This window comes from Zootoca vivipara, chromosome 1, assembly GCF_965207765.1.
Source record: "Zootoca vivipara chromosome 1, rZooViv2.hap1.1, whole genome shotgun sequence".
Classification (NCBI taxonomy): domain Eukaryota; kingdom Metazoa; phylum Chordata; class Lepidosauria; order Squamata; family Lacertidae; genus Zootoca; species Zootoca vivipara.
This window is the reverse complement of record NC_142582.1, coordinates 117,486,348-117,505,461: the sequence shown is the minus strand read 5'-3', so window position 1 is coordinate 117,505,461 and position 19,114 is coordinate 117,486,348. Positions and strand designations below refer to the sequence as shown.

Sequence of the window (19,114 nt, the reverse complement as noted above, 5' to 3'; positions counted from 1 at the left end):
CTCTTCCAGCAGAGGTTCGGCAGGCATCCTCACTTTTGATTTACAGGTGTCTTTTGAAGACCTTTTTTAAAAAAATAAAATAAATGCCAGCAGGCTTTTGCAGCCGTTTAAATGGTTTCACGTCCCTTTAATGTTGTTTTATGTTTCAGCATTCTACACCACCCTGATATTTTATGACATGGCAGTATAGAAATACTTTTATAAATAAATTCCTGGCTCTTTCTTCTCTGTACTATATAGTTGCACAGTGGATATTTCATGAGATTGCAGCTGCCAAGCCAAATGTGAGGATGGATTCGTAGGCACGATGTGTCTACGGTATTGTGTTCTCTAATGGCAGGACTTGGCTCTATAAGCCACTGTACAGAACTGAGAGAAGTATGCAGGTTGAAATGGCATTCATGTTAAATATGACCAGAAGAACCCAGTTGTTCTTGGGTATACCTCTGTCTTTACATGGTTTGCAAAGCGTCCGGGGGAAAAGAAACAAAACTCACCCCTGATTTTTCCAGACTAGTTTCCCTAGTGTAACGCGGAAGCTAATCAGCAACCTGAAAAGCCAGCCACAGAGATATGGTCAGATTCAGTTTCCTGCAGGCCTCTGCCTCCTCCGCATCTCTTCTCTGTGCCTGGGGTTGGCCACGGTGTAAGCCAGGAGAATCCTTCTGCTCTGGTGCCAAGCATCCACTGTCTTCTGCCAAGACTCTCCCTGTGTTTCTCTGGCTGCTGTGTAAAAAGGTCAGATCTAATGAGACAATACCAAGCAGCTGCTTTTGTCTGTTCCTCTGGCACAAGCAATTATGGATGCAATTTCTATTTGCACATCAAAAATCCCATAGCGGGAGGATTTTCCAGCTTATGGTGTCTTTTCTGCAGAATCCAGTGCCTGGGACTTACATCCTGCCTGTTCCTTCTGTGTGCAAGGCTTCTGCAATCTTATCCATGTTTGTTCCCTCCACTATGGGTGAAAAACCTGTTTGTTTCTGCCCGGTTCTGTGTATGCTTCCATCCCCCCCCCCCAAGGCCCAGTGATGGAAAAGAGCTCCAGCATCAAACAGACTACTGTGGCATCTATTGTAGAACGAGGGTAGGGAGCTACTTTTGTCCATCTGGCTGGATCAAAAAGTGGTCAACCTTCTGTGAGCCACACCAGGTGGATAAGAACTTAAGAAGAGCCTGCTGGATCAGGCCAATGGCCCACCTAGTCCAGCACCCTGTTTTCACAGTTGCCAACCTGATGCCTGTAGGAAACCCAGAAGCAGGAGATGGGCATAAGAGAGAGCACCTGGTATTCAGAGAAGCATTGGCGTCTTCAACTGTGGAGGCAGAGTGTAGCCACGACTAGATTCTGGGGAACATTCTTTCCTATTGCATGATGGCATCATGCTTGCAGATATTACGTAATAGCTTTGGTGCAGAGTTGCCTAAAGGGGTTCTTATACAATGTTTCCACACGTTGCAGTGATGTTGGAATGGTGCAAATGCAGCTTTTTAAAAGCACTATTATATATTTATTTATTTATACCCCACCTTTCCCCCCTGACAGGGTCTCAAGGTGGCATGGTGGAAGGGTATCATAATCTTGTTGTTGTTTAGTCGTGTCCGACTCTTCATGACCCCATGGACCAGAGCACACCAGGCACTCCTGTCTTCCACTGCCTGCCTTCATAATCATAATCTAGGGCCCCTCAAACAGCTCACGATCCTGTGTGTGTGAGGAACCTATAGGAACTCTGCAGTCCGAAACAATATATCAGTCTACTCTGTAAGTAAAAGGACAAACTCCCATTGGAATCTTAAATAATTAAGCCCAATTATTAGGCAGGTGAGGCAAAAGTTTAATATTGGGGATTATGAGAATGCAGTTATTGAATTTATTATTGGTTTTTGTCTTTCCTTCTAGGGCACATATGATATTTTCTGCCTCAGGTGTCAAAAGGCCAGCCTTGAGTCTTATGTACCTTGACTCTGGGAGTATGTCTCTGTGTTGGTGGAGGTGGGAAGAAACTCTGGCAGCAAAATGTCTTGGGTCAGCCTTGCCAACAAACCTATTTGGGTTTGTTGTGTAATTTTTTAGATTACATGGAAAGTATCCTAGATAGGTATCTAGGGTGCAATTCACATGGGTGCAAAGTAAAGTAATAGTGGTCAAAAGGTTAAGCAAGGCAAAATAATACATTCCGTCAGAGTGGGTGTGACCCATTCTTAATTATGTGTTAATTTCATACTATGGAACTTGGACTTGGCAGAGACCAAGAGTGGCAAGCTTACTACGGAAAGTAATTGGCTCATTTTAGGTGTTGATGCTATCTATATCGCTATGCTAATTCTGTCACTAGGAGCCACTCACACCCACTCTGGTTGGATTTTGCATTCACTTGAGCTCCATATAGGAATGAGAGACACCTGGTATTACCTCTCTTGTCTATTCTCTCCCTCTTCCTACACACACACACACAAACACCTAGGAGACCACTTCATGAATCCAAAAAAACTGCATACCTTCATAGTATGTATTCGTCATTTATTTTTGCTAAAACAGAGTTTGGACTCAAGTTACATATGGCAGTTCTCTTTGTTTAAACCCAGCTTTGCCCAAGTCTCTCTCTCTCTCTCTCTCTCTCTCTCTCTCTCTCTCTCTCTCTCTCTCTCTCTCTCTCTGTAAACTGGGCATGTGGGTGGGTGTCCACTTTTCTCCGAAACCGCTTGACCGATTACGTTCACATTTTGACACAACGTCCAAAGCGAATATGAGAGTGACCATATACAGGTTGCGTAGACAGATATCACATGTAAAAAAACCCAAACCCCGTGTTCCAGAACTCACAAATCACCCTCAAGTGCATGCTGGGAGCACAGGAGATGTTGCAAAACAGCGCCCTCTAGCGATGGCTACACTGGTACTGCAGCTAGGAAAGCTTCCCTCTCCACAGCATCTCGGCTCGGCTTTCCAGACTGGGCCGAGTGGAGGTGGGGGCTTGCCTGGGTGGGGGGTGGGGGAGGAGGGGCAGGATAGGTCATGGGTCGGGACAGGGTGAGGACAACCACAGGGATGAGCCGGGGGTGGGGGGAGGAGGGGATGGGATAGCTCATGGGTCAGGACAGGGTGGGGGGAGTCACAGGGATAACAGTGTAAACAGAACACGTGTCCAAAATTCAAACAGAACATGCATCCAACAATATCCAGGTGTGTGTGTGTGTGTGTACACGCGTGCAAGGGAACCACATTGTCTAATCCAATTGTACAATATTCTAATTATGTTGTGGTGCGACTTTTGTCTGCATCTACTTAGCTTTGTAAGATAGAGGAAAATACGATGCACCAGGTGGTTTTGAGTGAAATCCAAACCCTTCACCTATCCTCTGTGTTTCTTAGTTAGATCTTTGAAAAAGAGTGTCATCTTGCATTGCTTCCCTTTGGAGAGAGAAAAAGTGACTCATTACCTAGTCTGACTTTAATATTTTAGACAGATGAAGAGACAAAAGGCAGGATCAAGAGTGTTGTGTACATTAATATGGGAGGAGATGCAGAGGTGGGTGGGGGAGGAAGGTTTTGGCAACATGCTTAAAGCAAAGGCAATGGATTAAAAAAAATGTGAACTTTTGATTCAAAATACTCTTTTTGAAGGACTGTACCTTTAGCACATCGGATGCTTATTATTTTATAGCCCTATTTGGGTATTCAAAACCACTCGCTAAAATCAACAATTGCCCTTTTCATTTGAAAAGCTACTCGGAATCTCCAAGGCCTACTGGAGTAGGGTGCTATAAAGCTAATTCTATTTAATCAGAGTAGACGCATTACAATTAATTAAAATGACTAAGTTTCAATGAATCTACGTTGAGTGAAATTTTGTTGAATACCACCCATTATATGTGTGTGTGTGTGTTAAAAAACACACACACCATTTTTCTTAAAATTGAGTTATGTCCTGTTCGTTTATTTATATCCTACCTTTCTAACATTTGCCTAAAGTAAATCAATTATTAAAACACATGTGCAATCCATAAATTGACATAATAGTCATAAAAGAGATTACAAGCCTTTGGGGAAAAGGGGAGTAAGGGTGCCTCCACTGAAAAGACTCAACCTCAGATAAAGAAGGGAGTTCAAACAAGACTCCAACTGATGATTTAAATGAACTGGGTGGGGTGCTGGGGAGATCGACTAAATAAAAAATTCACTATACATCTTTGTTGTTGTTTAGTCGTTTAGTCGTGTTCACTCTTTGTGACCCCATCGACCAGAGCACGCCAGGCACTCCTGTCTTCCACTGCCTCCCACAGTTTGGACAGACTCATGTTGGTGGCCTCGAGAACACTGTCCAACTATCTCATCCTCTGTCGTCCCCTTCTCCTTGTGCCCTCAATCTTTCCCAACATCAGGGTCTTTTCCAGGGATTCTTCTCTCCTCATGAGGTGGCCAAAGTATTGGAGCCTCAGCTTCAGGATCTGTCCTTCCAGTGAGCACCCAGGGCTGATTTCCTTCAGAATGGATAGGTTTGATCTTCTTGCAGTCCATAGGACTCTCAAGAGTCTCCTCCAGCACCATAATTCAAAAGCATCAATTCTTCGGCGATCAGCCTTCTTTATGGTCCAGCTTTATGGTCCAGCATCTTGGTTAAGTTTAAACTTGTACAGTGGTACCTCGGTTTATGAACACAATTGGTTCCGGAAGTCTGTTCATAAACTGAAGCGTTCATAAACTGAAGCGAACTTTCCCATTGAAAGTAATGGAAAGTGGATTAATCTGTTCCAGACGGGTCCGCAGCGTTCGTAAACCGAAAATTCATAAACCGAGGTGTTCATAAACCGAGGTTCCACTGTATAATATTCAACCAGCACCAAAAACGTATCCAAAACAGCATTGTAAACTTCTGAAAAGAAAACCTCAATTGTGATCAATAGTTGTTTTCTGTTGCTGTTAAGGGAATGGGGTGACATAAAGCATTTCTGCATAATGTACAATAGCCTGAACTGGAAAATTCATCTGAAAAACTGAACAGGACTATAATGGCTTTTAGGTACTTGGCTAGTGAAAACCTATGGGAAGTTTCCTGCTAGGTTAGTTAATCCTTCATAGAACAGTGCTTTTTGAAACCCACGCTCAGCCTTTTTATCCTCCGGTTCTAAGTTATTACATAAAGACCCTTTTAACATACATTATTGAAAATTCTTATTACAGTCAAGTCATCTTAGTGAATTAGATTAAATCTCCCCAACAGAAAATAAGGTATTATAACACATTCACTGGTATTGCAAAGGTCTGTTAGAACCGAGGCTTGGGTACTTTACTGTGTTCAAACGAAGTGTCCCGAGAAAATAATTGAGTGAGAAATGAACTTAGAAGAACCAACAGTATTTAGAACTGAACAAATTACTGAGCAAAATTGCTTTGCCATGAAATCTTATACTCGTTGTCAAAGATGTTTAGTCTACTTAGAAGGTTTGATCTAAAAGGGCTCTATTCAGAGCAAATTTCATTTTCCATGGGTGTTGGACTCACAGACTCCAAGAGGCTTCTGTAGGCTTGGCTCTTTCGGATCTGAATCTTGATCCTGGAGCCAAATATTTCTGGGCACTCCTCCTGAGGACTTTGGCTCAAGGCTTTGGCAAAAGCCACTAAACCAAAGCTGTGAGCACTGAACCACTCCTGCCTACATTCCTTTTTATGGATGAGGGCGTTTATTGATAAGCTTGCAAGGCAATGACACCTAGAAAATTTACTTGGGAAATATCACTGCAGTGTGATTTGAAATCTGTACTTGTTCAGTTTCACCTTTGACATTCATGTCATTGGCCTATCAAGAGCTGGAGTGATAAGAAAATTGACATGATACCCATCTTCTAGACATGGGTGGGAGATACAATGATAGATTGTGTCCTCCCTAAAAGAGGGCACGTGTTGTGGTGAGACCTGGAGACTGACCTCCTGGTTGTGGGTGGGTATATTGGATAGCCACAACACCCAACTGGTAGGTCCCTCGTTGCTGGGTTTAATCTGGCCAATGGGGTGCGGCTCTAGATCCATTTCAGTCCGGCTTTCGCCCTGGTCATGGGACCGAGACAGCTCTGGTCGCCTTAACAGATGATCTCCGTAGACAGCTGGATCGAGGTGGGTCGGGACTGCTGATTCTTTTAGACCTGTCAGCAGCCTTCGATATGGTCGATCATAAACTCTTAGACCACCGCCTTGCCGACGTGGGGATTCAGGGCACAGTCCAACAATGGCTGCGTTCCTTCATCTCAGGTCGGGGACAGAGAGTGGCGCTAGGGAGGGAGTTGTCACCGCGGCACCCCTTGGTGTGTGGAGTCCCGCAAGGCGCAATCCTTTCCCCAATGCTTTTTAATATCTTTATGCGCCCCCTTGCCCAGATTGTCCGGAATTTTGGGCTGGGTTGTCATCAATATGCTGATGACACCCAGATCTATCTGTTGATGGACGGCTGCCCTGCCTCGGCCCCGGACACACTCACCAGGTGCTTGGAAGCTGTTGCTGGATGGCTATGTGGGAGCCGACTGAAGTTAAATCCTTCGAAGACAGAGGTCCTCTGGCTAGGTCGGGGCGACATGGGGTTGGGGGGCCAACTCCCATCTTTTGCAGGGGCTCAATTGGTACCAGCGCCTTCTGTCAAGAGTTTGGGTGTAACCTTTGACGCCTCCCTTTCCATGGAGGCGCAGGTTGCATCCACAGCAAAGGTGGCATTTTCCCATCTCCGCCGCATCAAGCAGTTGGTCCCTTACCTCTCTCGCCCCGATCTGGCCACAGTGATCCATGCGACGATCACCTCCAGGCTTGACTATTGTAACTCGCTCTACGCAGGGTTGCCCTTAAAGCTGACCCAGAAACTCCAGCGGGTGCAGAATGCCGCGGCGAGGCTCCTTACAGGGTCCCGGCCGCGGGATCACATTCATCCAGTGCTTTACCAGCTGCACTGGCTCCCGGTGGAGTACAGGATCAGGTTTAAGGTGCTGGTTTTGACTTTTAAAGCCCTATGCGACTTGGGACCCTCGTATCTACGGGACCGCCTCTCCTGGTATGCCTCACGGAGGACCCTAAGATCCACAAATAATAATATTCTGGAGATCCCGAGTCATAAGTTGGCTAGATTGGCCTCTACTAGAGCCAGGGCCTTTTCAGTACTGGCCCCAACCTGGTGGAACGCTCTTTCCCAGGAGACCAGGGCCCTGCGGGATTTGTCATCTTTCCGCAGGGCCTGCAAGACAGAGCTGTTCCGCCTGGCCTTTGGGTTAGACTCAGCCTGACCCCTGTGTTTTTCTCCCTCATGGCTTGGATTTATGGCCTACTTGAAGTGAGGCTGCACTTTAAATTTTAATACTGTATTTTAATCTGTATTTTAATTAATTGTTTTTATGTTTTATTGTGGTTCTGTTGGTGTCAGCCGCCCTGAGCCCGGTTTTTGACTGGGGAGGGCGGGGTATAAATAAAAATTTATTATTATTATTATTATTATTAAACAGATCGAGGCACCTACAAATACCTATGCACATGTCCCAGAGCTTCCTCTTTCGGCACGTGCTTTCGGAACACCCGCCCACCTCTCCCTACTTTTAGGGCTTTGTTGCGCTTGACCTTGCTATGCTGCCGTGTGTCATCTGTCATTGGGACAGGGGCACGGTAGCAATTTCCCCCACTTGGCTGATTGGCTGTTGCCATTTGGGTTTCGCCTGCCACGTAGCAAATCGTCACAACTTGTAAGGTTGCGGATAGGCACTGGTTCAGGTGATAGGGATGGGGGAACACTCTCGCCATCCTTATGTGAAGGGTATTCTGTTAAAGGAATCCAGGGACTCCACTTGGTTTGGTCAACCCCCAAAGAGGGACTTGTGCCCGTGCCTGAGTCCAGAAGAGCATCTGGGGAGTGAACAGAGTCTGTTCCCGGGCTTTTCACCTACCTGAGGTGTTCACCCTTGGCTGACCTATGATAGAGCTCTTGTTCAGAGCTACCTGCAAGGGTGCAGGGAGCTAGTTGAACCAGAGCCTATGCAACCACTCACTTTTCTGTAATCAATTAAGTTGTGGCCTAAATTCTGCCAAAAACCAAAACTAAAATCTGAGTCAAATGTGTGTTTATTTTAAGGGGGGGTCCCTCTAGGTTAGATTACTGCAACACATTATACATAGGGCTGCCTCTGAAGATGGTTCAGAAATTCCAGCTGCTGCAGAATTTGATAGCCAGGCTACCCAGTGGGGCAAGACGGTCTGAGTATATTATACCGGTCCTGGCCTGACTGCACTGGCTGCTAATGAGCTTCCGGGCCCAATTCAAAGTCCTGGTTTTGACTTCAAATGGCACATGACCACAGTACGACATATGAACCTACACAGTCCTTACAATCATCATCTCAGGCCCTTCTTCGGGTGCCTCCTCCATGAGAGGTCCAGAGGGTGGCAATGCAGGAACAGGCCTTTTCTGTGGTGGCTCCCTGTTTGTGGAATGCTCTCCCCTAAAAGGCTCACCTGACCCATTCATTACATATATTTAGGTGCCAGGCAAAAACATTTCTCTTCAAACAGGCATTTGGCTGATTGAACATTTTTTATGGCCTTTTGAATGTGTCTTTTGGAAGGGTATTATTTGGTTGCTTTTGTTTTTGCTTTATTATATATTTTGCATTTTTATGTTGTGATCTTTGGATGAAGGGCAGTGTGCAAATATAATAAATAATAAATATAAAATAATAATGCAGTGAAAACAGAAAGGGTCTTTTCAGCTGTGGCCTCCATCTATGGAACTCTCTCCCCAGAAAGGTCCACCTGATACCTGCATTAGCTGTTTGTGCCAGGTTAATGTTTAACTCTTTTCTCAGGTGTGCTTACTGCTGTTTCTGTGTGTGCATTGTTTATCTTTTGGGGCAGGTGGTAGAGAGGGCATTGTTTTATTGTTAAACTTGATGGTTGCTTTTTACGTGTGTAAGTGTGTGTGTGTAAGTTGCCTTGAGACGTCTTCTTGCATGAGTCGACTTAGCGGCAACTTGAAATAATGATTTGCCGAAGGTCATCAAGTGAACTTCATTGCTAAGCAGAATCTGAACTACAATCTCTCCACCCTGTCCAAAATCCTAACCACTTCACTATATTGGCACCATCAAGTATTACATAGCAGTAACCGAAGCAGAATATAATTATGTTTCCAAACAGTTGGAAATCTAAAACCTTCCAACACAGGGAAAGAGCAGAGCAAGTGTTTCCGAAGCTCTGCTATAGCACAATTAACCCCCACTGCCCCAAAATGGCCAAAACCTGTTCAGTATGAACACTGTTTATTTAGTTCCTCTATTTAATTTCTAGATGGCCCAATTACTTGAGCTTAAGATGCTGGGTAATTCTTTTAAATCAAGCATCCCCAAACTGCGGCCCTCCAGATTTTTGGCCCACAACTCCCATGATCCCTAGCTAACAGGACCAGTGGTCGGGGAAGATGGGAACTGTAGTCCAAAACATCTGGAGGGCTCAAGTTTGGGGATGCCTGTTTTAAATCATAACACTCCAAAATTAGAGTAGATTAAAATATGCATTAAGTCACCAGAATCATAAAGGCCCTGGACAACAATGACTGAATTAGATGTCTGGATGCAAACCCCATTTTAGGAAAAACAGTTGTTGCTGAATCCAGAAGGGTTGGGTGGGTAAAGGTGACTTAATTGTTTCCTTCTGCTTGCAGCTTTCCGACCAGCCTGGGTCCATAGCTGCCAAGTCTCCCACTGAAAAATGCGGGATCAGCAGCGGCGCGGCACCGGAAGTCACTTCCACGCATGTCTGGACATGCATAGAAGCAACTTCTGGCACCGCCCGATTTCCGGTGCCCAGGCATGGGCAGAGCGGCACCCGAAATGGAGCCTCCCTGGGGGTTTTTTTCTATTCGGGATAACAGCGGGAAACGGATTAAAATCCGGGGGGTTTCCCGCAAAAAAACGGGAGACTTGGCAGCTATGCCTGGGTCATGCATATTTGTAGTGGTTAATCCAGATTTCTAGACCTGAGTCAGCCATTGAAGCCCTGCTTCAGCGACAGCAAGGCCAGAATCAACATCTTCTAACATTTCTTGAAAATGCTTAGGCCTATGCTTTGTTGATTTGCCAAGGAAAAGGTATCCCAGTATTGTTAGAGCACTACAAAGAATGTCCCTTGGGGTCCTTGGGATCCAAACATTGTGCGGGGATGAAACAATCAAAGGCTATTTTTTGAGATTGATTGCAAGGTCACCATGCACAGAGGGGAGAGGAAGTACCTTCTCAGGTGTTCAAATAGCACAAAGTGATATTTAAAAGGATGACACCCTGCCTTCTTACCCACAACTGTGAAGTTTGCACAATATCTTTGTAGAATGTAAAGCACGTGAGCCAAATAAGAGGAGCAAATCTTTTGCCGAAAGTTCAGCTTGAAGCAAGCAACTGTGGTTATCACAAAGCAACATTTTGGAAGGGTCTTCTTGCAGACAAGCAAATACACACAAGATGTAACATGAATGTAAAGCACACATGGCTGAACAAGAGGAGACATGCATTCCTTACTGAAATGATGGACTCTGCCTAGTGGAGATCACAGCAGGCCTTGATTAATAGCTTTGACTTCTCAGTTGTCTGGGTCTAAAAAAAAAAAGCAACCTAGCACAGGCATTAGGTGATCATTGATTCCTTCCCAAGTGGATGGTGGTAATAATCAACATCAGCACATCTGCCAACATTTATTTAAATTCATCCAGAATGAATGAGCATGGAAACTGAATCACCTTGACCTCTCCTACTAGATCCCATTAAGATACAGCTGCCTGAGAGTTAAGTTATTGGTAAACCAAGGTGGTGCAGTCCTGAAATGATGAGATCTGGTGCTTTACACCAACATGCATTCCACTGAAACTCTGCACACTTACCAAGGACTATGTGTTCAGTGGGACTTATGTCTGAGTAGGCATGCATCGGATTGTGTTATAAGTGGGGTTAAAAACAGCCCCATACAATCCAAAACCCATGTGTCAAATGTACCATGATCATGAGGCTTAGAAGGTCAAATTATATGAAGAAAGGCTGAAGGAACCAGGTATATTAGAGAAAAGAATATTAAATGTTATGGGGACAGAAGATTGTCCTTTTCTCTTTAGAAAGCTTGGTGATAACAAGTCCAGGCTTCCTCTGCTCCTTCTCCTTCCTGCTGCCAGAGCCCCATCATAGCTGCCAAGTTTTCCCATTTTCTCGCGAGGAAGCCTATTCAGCAGAAGGGAATTTCCCTTAAAAAAAGGGAGAACTTGGCAGCTATGAGCCCCATCCTCCCCATCCACTCACAGTGGGGTCCTGAACCCAGAAGCTACATGGGTAATGCAGTAATGACATAATCCCAGTGCTTTTTTTCCTGAGGGTACTCAATGGTACACAAAACTGGCACCTTTTTTTAATATAAAAGCACTGGTTAAAAGTGTGGCATGTACTATAATAACTTCATGGTGAGTACCAGCACGGATCCTATCTCTATGTGTGTGTGCCGTACCACAGAATGCATATTGTTTTAGTTTTCTCCAGTAGCATAGTGGCAAATTCAGAAGTTGAGGGTCATTATACAGTAGAACCTCTACTTACAACCACCTCCACTCGCGGACGTTCCAAGTTGCAACCGCGGCCAACCCGGAAGTAACCACTGTTCACGCCTGCGCAGGAGCAGCAACCGCCGTTCGCACATGTGCAGAAGTGGGCAATCGATGCCTGCGCCTGCACACAACGGCGCCTCTCCCAGTGACCCATTTCACCATAAGGACAGGCCTCCAGAACAGATGTGGTCGTGAGTAGAGGTTCCATTGTATTCACAGTCTTGTCCCCTTGGAGTGATGCTCCCTTCTAAGGTTATACAACCTTCTAAGATTATACAATAATCCTTTTTTGAAGAAGAAGAAGAAGAAGAAGAAGAAGAAGAAGAAGAAGAAGAAGAAGAAGAAGAAGAAGAAGAAGAAGAAGGGAGGAGGAGGAGGAGGAGGAGGAGGAGGAGGAGGAGGGTTGCAACGATCAATGCAGATCTCCATGTGTTTCTTGTCAGCTATTTTTATGTGCACGTGCATGGGCAAATCACTTAGAGTGCTCAAATATCTTATTTTGGAGTGTGCTTTCCTCAAAGTTCTGATGCATGTTAATAGAACTTGCACACCAGTCTCTTGAAACCTTGTGTTTTCAGTATTCCTAAATGCTTAGGCTTGAAGCATACAAAACAACTCCTTTTCCAGAGTTACCCTAGGAGCCAATCTTTGGTTGTGACTCATCTCCTCTCTGATTGGCTCTAATCAGCACAAAGCCTGAGAAGACTTCATCTCAATGGCTAAAAAGCTCCCTGTTCATGCTGATTGGACAGCTCTAAGAGACCCGAGACAGGGATCTACTATAGAAATAGTAAGGGGTCTTTGGCCTGCTGTGACCCTGCACCTCTGGCATTCCCACTCTCAAACCACCACCTCTATGATCTGCAAGTTATTGTGCATCTTCAAGGGCAGAGCAAACTTCAGTGTTAAGGAAGGCATCTTGATAGTGACTGTGTCCTCCCACATGCTCAAGCAACTCTTCTCTAAGAGCTGTAGCAGCTAGTAACCATTAAGAACTTGCTACCCCAAAGTTATGTGGAGGACAACTTTTACTACAGCCATACGCCAAGGCCAGCACTGGGTCGTTTGCTACCCTGACAAAGTATTGTACTTTCTGGTTGAACAAATTGCTGCCAAGGACACAGACGAGGCTAGTTGGAAAACAGCACTGTTGGTGTCGAAGCTCTGCTCCTTTCATTTTACATTTGCCTCCTTTCATCGGGGTTTAGCATGTATGCACTTGACTGGGGATTAACAGGATTGTTCAAGTGAGCTAGGATGGAAAACTAAAGGGGGTGGGAGAGCAGGAAACAGCCTGAAGACAACTTAAGATGTGAATTTTCTTGGCTCAAGCTTTGAAGATAAAACAGTGCCCCAGGGACTAGTGCAAAAAAATAATAATAATAAAAAAGCTTTCGATTAGGCATCAGCCATAAACTGACCAGCGTCCAATCAGATTTGTTCTACTCTGTTTCATCGGAACTGCAATATGCTAATGTCTTTGTGATTTTTAAACTTGCACGGCTTCATCTTCATATTTCTCTACTGGGGAACATATGCATCTTTTCCCCCCAGTCATTTGCAGTGACACGATCAAGGCTAACTCAAATCTAGCTTCCTGTGCGTTTTGTTGACATTGTGCTTTTGCCAACACACTGGAAAAAGACCTGAGACTCATAGGTTATACTGATTAAAATATAACAAAGCAAATCCAATATGTCCCGGCAGGTGAAAGTGGATTCTATCCCACCACCCATGTGCTGGGCACATGTACAGCCACACACTGTAACAAAGCAGCAGCGATTGGTAAGAATCCTCCCTCCCCGCTGTGTGAAACTTGGGCGTCTGAAACTGACAAGCACATTGTAGCCCAGTTGGCCAACGTTCACCCAAGTGAGCCTGCCAAGCTCAACCCCATAATTATGAATTCCTTAAATCCTCTCACCTGCCTGGACTGAATACCAGTTGGGCCACAGTAAAGAACAAAACTCCAGGCACACAGAGAGCACCCAAGAGTATGGAGTAGAGGCCAGTAGTCTTCAACCTTTACAGACACAGGAACCACTTTTAACTGGAACATGCATTTGAGGACCCATTTCTCAATCTTCTAACATATATTTGCATGGCAGTAGTGCTCCTGTTGTGACTCACCTTGGATCAGGCCATGACCCACTAGTGGGTCCCAAATCACCAGTTGAAGATCAGTGGAGTAGGTGAAAAAGAGGAGCCTCAAAAGCCAATTAGGGCAGTGTTTCTCAACCTTTTTTGGGCCAAGGCACACTTGTTCCATGAAAAAAATCACGAGGCACACCACCATTAAAAAAGTTAAAAAATTTAACTCTGTGCCGCCCTATATTGACTATATAATTATGACTGTAAGAAACACTTGCCAATTGCTGTGTTGGTTGCAATCTCCTGTAATAAGGCTTCACAAGCCGCTGATTTCTCTGCCAGCACAATCCTTTGCTCAGCAAGTTTCAGGTTGAGCTCATCCAGCCAGCTTCTTTAAGTTTGTCTAAAACCACCCTCCCGTGGTGGTGGCTGTTGAGAGCTGCGCTCGCCCCGCGTCATGACCCAGCCGGCTTCCTTTCCGGCAGGTCAGTGCTGTCTATTGGCGGCCACCAGGCATGTGACAATGCAAATCGCCCTTCTCGCCGCCGCACGTCGCGGCACACCAGCCAGCGTCTCGCGGCACACTAGTGTGCCGCGGAACAGCAGTTGAGAAACGCTGAATTAGGGGTTCCCTCCCAAATTCCAACTCACTCCCCTAAAAAAAGAGCAACTAGCAAAGCCCACACTGCAAAGGGCAGGAGGGAGGGTGCTAAATGAAAAAGAGGGAAGACTTAAATAGCCTGGTTTCTTCCTGTCCCCTATTGGGGAACAAGCACCGCATGGCAACCCACATTCCTCCCCCTCATTGAACAAACTCTCCTTTTCTTTTGGAATATGAGGATGTGGCAAATAAAAGGGAGGGGTGGCAATCTCTACCAACTTTTCAATCTCTCCATATTCATTGGCTGGTGCTTCTCCTTTTTAAAGCTAAACATCTTTATGGATATAAACTTCATCTATAGAGAGCCAGGGTGGTGTAGTGTTTAAGAGCGGTAGACTCATAATCTGGTGAACTGGGTTCGCTTCCTCGCTCCTCCACATGCAGCTGCTGGGTGACCTTGGGCTAGTCACAGTTCTCTGAAGTCTCAGCCTCACTCATCTCACAGAGTGTTTGTTGTGGGGGAGGAAGGGAAAGGAGATTGTTAGCCGCTTTGAGACTCCTTAGGCTCCTCCTGCTCCTCCTCCTCCTCCTCTTCTTCATTTCCACTGTTTCATTCATTTCACATTGCATGCACGCATGCACCCACATGCTCCTATAAGGTTAGGTCATGAAGAAATTCTATTTGAAAGCCTGCCTTTCTCATGCCAGCATTGCTGGCATAAACATAAGGATGCGGACCAAAAAGTCATCAAGCCTTTAAAAGAATGTGTGAGGGTATAACCTGGGGAGGCACATGGATGTGACACCCCCACCCCCCCACCCCCCCCGTGCCTCTGCAGCTGCCTTGTGTTCTCACTACTTTGGGACTTTGAAGAAAAGTTAGACTTTGATTAAAAGTTTGGAAGGGAGCTTTTAAGCCCATTTGGCTGAAGGTAGTTGCCAGCCATATCATAGCTGAGGACCATATTAAGGCAGGCTGCCAAATCATAGGGAAGCTGAATTGTTTAAGCTAATCATGTTAATCTTTCTTGTAAACCACAGGGAGGTTTTACTATAATCACGTGGCATATAAATTTTGTTAAATAAAAAATTAAATTTAAAATAAATTGCATAATTTACATTAACTTCACCCCAACAGGCAGTGCGATGAAGAATGTCATTTTTGGCAGAAGATGAACCGCAGCGGATTGGAGACAGTGCTGTGTGTGATGAATACAATGGAAAGCGACGCCTCCTTACAAGCCCTTTTCAGACCTTCCTTCTCATCTTGCACATGCCCCAGAAAAGCTTGCGTGTGCTTTTTTTAAAAAAAATGTTGGAATGTGGCTTTTATAAGTTTCTCATGCTTACGTGTATGGCTTTAAAGAATCCATAGTGTGAAGATTTTTATAAAACATGTTTCCAGCAGGGTGGCGTCAGTGAGAGGAAATCTTCAAAAGCAACATGAACCCATCCACCGAATGTCAGTCCCTTTGCTTTTCAAAATATGGGTGATTTTTATTTTATTTTTTTGGCAAGAGTCCATCTCTGCCCTTTTTGAAGTGGAAAAGAGCATGATGTGGCTTCACAGAGGATCAGGGAGACTTGGGTTTGAGGCATTTAGGCTGCAGTCCCAAATATACTTACCAGAGAGTAGGCTCCATTGCAGACAGTGGGAAACACACCCAAGCAAACATGCATAGGATTATACTGTCTGATGGAACTATTTATTCAGGAATGGGCGTAGGGCTAGACATTACTTTACCTGTGTTCCGACCCCTGCTTCATGATGCCTCTGCACCACATGGCATGTTGTCATCACACAGTGTGCAGTCCTGTTGCCGTTTCAGAACACCCACAGCATGAATAAAGGCTATTTAATAAGTTTCAAGTTATTCAATGGTATTACTTCTTGCTGAATAATTGGGTAGAACTTGGCCTGCACACCTTTCCTTGCATCTCTCCATAAGCAGATGTCATTTGTTCAACAAACACTTGCAGTCTTGTAAGAACGATTTTCTTGGGGCTCTGGGGGTTGTATTTGGTGTTAGTCGTACTCAGAGTAGACCCACTGAAATTGGGCATGATTAATTAAGAAGAGCCTGCTACATCAGGCCAATGCTACATCTAGCTGTGGAAACCCACAAGCAGATACCTGGGCACAAGAGTTATCTCCCCTCCTGTGGCTTCCAGCAGCTGGTATTCAGAAGCATCACTGTAGATTCTTGTAAGATTGGATTCTTATCTTATTATACATGCTATTTTTAGCCATCTCACCCCTTGCTTTCCCCTGTAAGACCAATGGCAGTCGTTAACAGTCGTCAACTGTTAACTAGAACTATGGAAGGCACCACATTGAGCCGCAAGACAAATGATACAAATATTTCCGAAACTGGCTTTAAAAGAGGTGTCGATGAACACTTTGATGGCTTTTTGCTGTCAGATGCTCCCGCTTCATTCTCTTTTGTTTAGAGTGCGTATCAACAATGGCTTCTAGCATGATAGTTTCTCTTTGTCCCCTCAGTGTCCGCTTAGCTGTAGTGCTCTGTGGTGTGAACTGTAGTTTAATGTCTTGCTGACTCTGAGGTGAAAGAGCAGACAGTGCCATAACCTAAATAAATATGTTGATGCCCAAGATCATTCTCAACGGGCCAACATATTTTGTTTTACTTTACTTATTAGCAATATTTGTGTGCTGCCCCTTAACATAAAGTTATCCAAGTGGCTTGCAAAAAGGAAGGATAAAAACCATTTCAGTACAAATACATGAATTCAAAAGCAAAAATGAAAATACAATAGGCAAAGCAGATTCACTGCAAGCTAGGTTTTCCATTATGCACTGTATTAAATGCACACAGCACTGTTTCCATTCCACCGCGTTCGACTTCCATCAAAAACTGCTTTATTGGTCTTGCTATCTGCGTGGTGAAATTGTGTGATGGTAATTTGCTTAATTCATGACATTAATTAGATACATTACATTGCCATTGCATTATTTCACTCCATTCATTTCGATGTAAAGGAAACACAATGTGAATCGGGGAGACAAAAAGGATTGTTTGCAGACAGAAAGCAACAATAACACTAAATGCTGATTGTATTCACTAGCTTGATTTCCATTCCAGAAGTGGGACAAATAAGCAAGCATTAGCTATTTCCACTCTTGTTTCTCCTTTTGTCGGAATTCTCTGACATCCGTACCTCAACCCCAAGCCAGGATTTCAGAATTCTTTTTCCAGAAAAAAAAGAAGCCGCTCCGCAGAATTTTCTCTGAATATTTCTTGTGGTAGCTGCCACCCTGAATTCCCTTTAATGCCCAGCTGCTGGGCAATTTGCTCACTTACAGTGACAGCAAATAAATAAACAAGCAAGAAGCAAAATGGAAAAAAATGCACATCTTAGGGGGGAAGCAATAAACTATGTCTTTGCTAATGGTGAGTCCCAAGTCACAGAAACTCCCTGGAGAAATGTGGTGAAATGGTCCAGCCACAAATAGGATGGATAATTCCAAGAGGGCACCAGAGCACAGTCCTAAATGAAATAATCCAATTTTTTAAAAAATAAAAAAATAAAAATTCCAGAGACTGTCTAATGACCAAAACTGCAAATGTATCACCAAATCTGAAAGATTTGAAATTTGAATCTATTAAGCCTGACAGATGAAAAGTTCACCACCGCCGATTCTTTCCAGCTGTACCCCATTTTGAAATCCAGATTGAAATATAATTAAAAAACGAAAACAAAACACCAGTGGCGGAACGTCGTGAATTTCTCACACTTTGCCAAAGATCCCCGTTATGCTGTAGCTCTTTATTTATGCCTGTTTTGCAGACAGCAGAGAGTGTTCTTGCCATGTATTACCCTCATTATGTTCCTTCCTGGAAACCTAAGACCTTCTGCATCCTTCTTCCAAAGCATTTTAATATGCAGCAGAACAAAAAGATGACACCGTCACTGATGCCATAATTGCAAATAGCTCATGTAAAATATATATGCATATTATATATACATGCATATAAAAGAAAAGGTGGGAAGGGAAAGAAAAGGCGAAAGGAATACGTGGCCTGTTAAGTGCTAATATATCTTCCCAATATATTTGTGTGCTGAATCTGAATGCCTTTTCATCAGTGGCATTCAGGACGCATTCAGGACGCACCAGACACCCCAGGAAGGACCAGAGGGTGGGAATTGGCTCTCTGCGTCTGCAGACCATGGTCCCTGACCCGGACCTCATGACCTCCTTATGTGAAGCATTATACATACTGCCTGGTGCAGCCAGTACAAGCCTGTTATTCAGCTTCTGCTGGTGTTCCTATGCAGTTTCGAGAAGCATTCCAATGGCAATACAAAAGGGGGGAAATTATTCACAAACCCACCCTCTTTTGATTATATGATTCACCAGCTCTTTAGAGTCAGCTGGTGGCAGATGGGCAAGTGTGAAAATTTCTATTTGTGATCTCACACTATATAATGAGCCGCACAAGCCACCACTGGAATTGCAACTTTTTAAAGAGAGAGGAAGAAAGAGAAAGAGAGAGAGAGAAAGAGAGAGAGAGAGAGATATCACTTTTTGTATTGGGTGAGCAGTTACTTGGCCATAGGTTTACTTAGTTTAAGGCTTAAGAGGAACGGCAACTGAAGCGGATGTCTTTTGGATGAAGCTACTATTTTTTGGAAGTGCAGAATGCAAGGTCCACCATGCTACCAATGGAATTGAAATGACAGAAAGAAAGAAAGAAAGAAAGAAAGAAAGAAAGAAAGAAAGAAAGAAAGAAAATTTGAATCAAAATTGTAGGAACAAAACCACCAAACAAATGGCAGTTAAAACAATTTAATTTTG

The 19,114-nt window shown here is 44.3% G+C and overlaps 1 long non-coding RNA gene across 2 annotated transcripts in view; it reads left to right on the top strand.

The window, feature by feature from the left end:
- Window positions 1-18,019, top strand: part of LOC148687728 (uncharacterized) — a 47,174-nt gene extending 29,155 nt beyond the window's left edge. The window contains exons 3-4 of one of the 2 annotated variants that reach the window (XR_015950787.1): window positions 1,547-1,765; window positions 15,434-18,019. This is a non-coding gene — a long non-coding RNA (uncharacterized LOC148687728). Of the gene's footprint in view, window positions 1-1,546; window positions 1,766-9,686; window positions 9,865-15,433 lie in introns of those variants that run through there. The other variant, XR_015950784.1, reaches the window with a different exon arrangement.
- The last annotated feature ends 1,095 nt before the right edge of the window (window positions 18,020-19,114 follow it).